The 2,482-nt window shown below is 42.8% G+C and overlaps 1 long non-coding RNA gene across 1 annotated transcript in view; it reads left to right on the top strand.

Moving 5' to 3' along the window:
• Positions 1 to 2,021, top strand: part of LOC147018857 (uncharacterized) — a 15,865-nt gene extending 13,844 nt beyond the window's left edge. Inside the window, exon 3 of the long non-coding RNA XR_015062818.1 lies at positions 1,487 to 2,021. This is a non-coding gene — a long non-coding RNA (uncharacterized LOC147018857). The remainder of the gene's footprint in view (positions 1 to 1,486) is intronic.
• The last annotated feature ends 461 nt before the right edge of the window (positions 2,022 to 2,482 follow it).

Genomic DNA, 2,482 nt, shown 5'->3' with positions numbered 1-2,482 from the left:
CCAAGTAAACTCCCTCCGTAGACCCCCTCGGACCACAATTTTTTTTTTAATGCTGTGAACAAACCTTGGTACATCACGAGGATGAAGGCTGTAGTCAAATTTCATCAGAATTGCATGTGTAGTTTCTGAGAAGAAAGAAAATACCTATTTTGAGGGGCAACCCCCGTAGACCCCCTTAGGGCTCGATTGTGTTTTTTTTTTAATGCCATGAACAAACTTCTGTACATAAACGGTGATGAATGATGTGGTAAAGTTTCATCAAAACCGCATGTATAGTTTCAGAGAAGAAGATGCAAGTATTTATGGATGGATGGACGGGCTGACGAAAGGACGACACGCCATCTCATAAGCTCCTCGGAACTGCGTTCCAAGTGAGCTAAAAATCACAAACTGGTCAAACACTTGGAATGTATCTTTCAATCCTGACATATCTATCTCTCTCACTCTCACTCTCACTCTCACTCTTTCTCTCAAAGGACCATCTGGCAAACCCTCCTATCTATTTTCTTAACAATCCTCTTGGGGAAGTTGGAGTACTGATGTTCCCTCTGGGCTGGCTCTACTGCTTCATGTCTTGCTCAGCTTGACATTGTGGAAAAGAAGGCCTTTAAGACTAATGAAATCTGTGATGAAGATGAAGCCAAATCTTATATGCTTATCACTTCACCATCGCAGACAGGTTGGTGGTCTCTGTCTTCTACCGCCACCTCCTTTCTGGTATTGCACCCTCTGCTCTTTCCGTGCTTTGCTTCCCCCCACGTTTCCGCAGAGCTGCCACAGTTCAGCATCAACCCCCTACTGGTTCCGATCATGTACAGCCTTTTGGCTGCTGGTTGCATCATTGGTTTGGAGCAAGGCGATGCCGCTGATGCAGTGCCCCTATTACCAGTACACTGGTGATCATTTCGCTAACCTCGGAAGGATGACAGGCTGAGTCAACCCACTGGTGTTAATTCAGCAGTCGACAGGGCTGGAACTCAGGACCCGAGGATCCCAAGCCACCACCCTAACCACTAAGCCAACACCAGGCTATACCCCCTACTGGTGAAACTTCCCAAATCCTGAATCACTGCTCACCTCTATCATTTGTTCCTCTTTTTTTTTCGCACCTGTTGAATCAACTTCCACATCCTCTTCAATCTCATCCTTCCCTCCATGTCTTCAAGACAGTTGTTCACCACCATCTCAGATCATCCCCAATCCAAAACCATGATCTTTTCTCCCTTCATTAATCCCACCCAAATATTGCCTCCTTACAATTTTCCATTTTTCTCTCCTTGGAGTTTCCTTTTGTATCCATCTTATCCACCCCATGCATCCTCTTTGTCCAACTTGTCCACCCCATTCATGCGTGTTTTGCATCCTGTTTTTGTCTGTTATGTCATGATCCATTCAATGTACTGGTTCTACGAGCCTCGACAATGTGTTAAAAAATAATAACGATAAAATAAGAAATTCCGAATGGCACATTTATAATATTCTCCAGCAGTTTTTCAGTGAACGAACTGAAGATGAGAAACGAGATGGATGGATGGTTCCAGCAAGACAGTGCAACTGCACACACAGCACATGCAAGAATGCATGCAGTTTTTGAAGATCGCATCATTTCTCGTGGTTTGTGGCAACATCGTTCTCCCAACTTAACCCCTCCAGCTTTTTATCTGTGTTGAATGCTCAAAAACACGGTCTATGCAAACAATCCATGTGATAATAGAGCTGAAGGCTAACATTTCAGAGGCTATCAATGGCATCCAGGCTGAAGAACTGCCACGGCAAGCTTTTCAAAACATTTTTCAGATGCATCCAACTTTGTCTTCAAATGAATGGGTCACACTTTCAGCAATTGCTATGAATTTTCTGTAACTGCTCCAATAATTTTCAAAATCAAATCTTCTGTTACCTCTGATACGTCTTTGTTGTATTTCGACAATAAATATTTTGATAAAAGACATCTTTTTGTCCAAGAGGTGTTAAGTTTCTACTGTAGCTGCTCCCCACACTTTCTTTTGAAATACCCTGTATAGCACGTGGGAATGTTGGAGTGTGTGAAACAGAAGGATCTGGGGGTGGTACTCGATATTGTGGGTAAGCAGACAGCGCAGTGTCAGGCAGCCAGAGGCAAAGCTAATAGGTTTTTAGGTTATATTCATAGGAGGATATATTATAATTAAATCAATAGAGGAAGTGTTAACTCTGTAAAGGAATTTAGTGAAGCCTCATTAGGAATATGGACATAGCTGTCATAGAGAGGGTTCAGCATAGGGTAACTATATTGATTCTGGGACTTGGGAGACGAATCCATGAGGAGCAGTTAAAGGAGACAGGACTTTATACATCAGAAAGGAGATGATTATGAGGGGATGTGATTGAGATTTTTAAGATAATTAAGGGTATAGTCAAAATAGGTGCAGAAGGGTTTTTCAGCAGAACAGGTAATGACAGGACAAGGGGCCACTGTTTCAGAGTACAGAAGAAGAGAGTT

This window comes from Eptatretus burgeri, chromosome 10 (assembly GCF_056783735.1).
Source record: "Eptatretus burgeri isolate ZD-2024b chromosome 10, Ebu_testis_v1, whole genome shotgun sequence".
NCBI lineage: Eukaryota > Metazoa > Chordata > Myxini > Myxiniformes > Myxinidae > Eptatretus > Eptatretus burgeri.
This window is presented reverse-complemented; position numbering and strand designations above follow the sequence as displayed.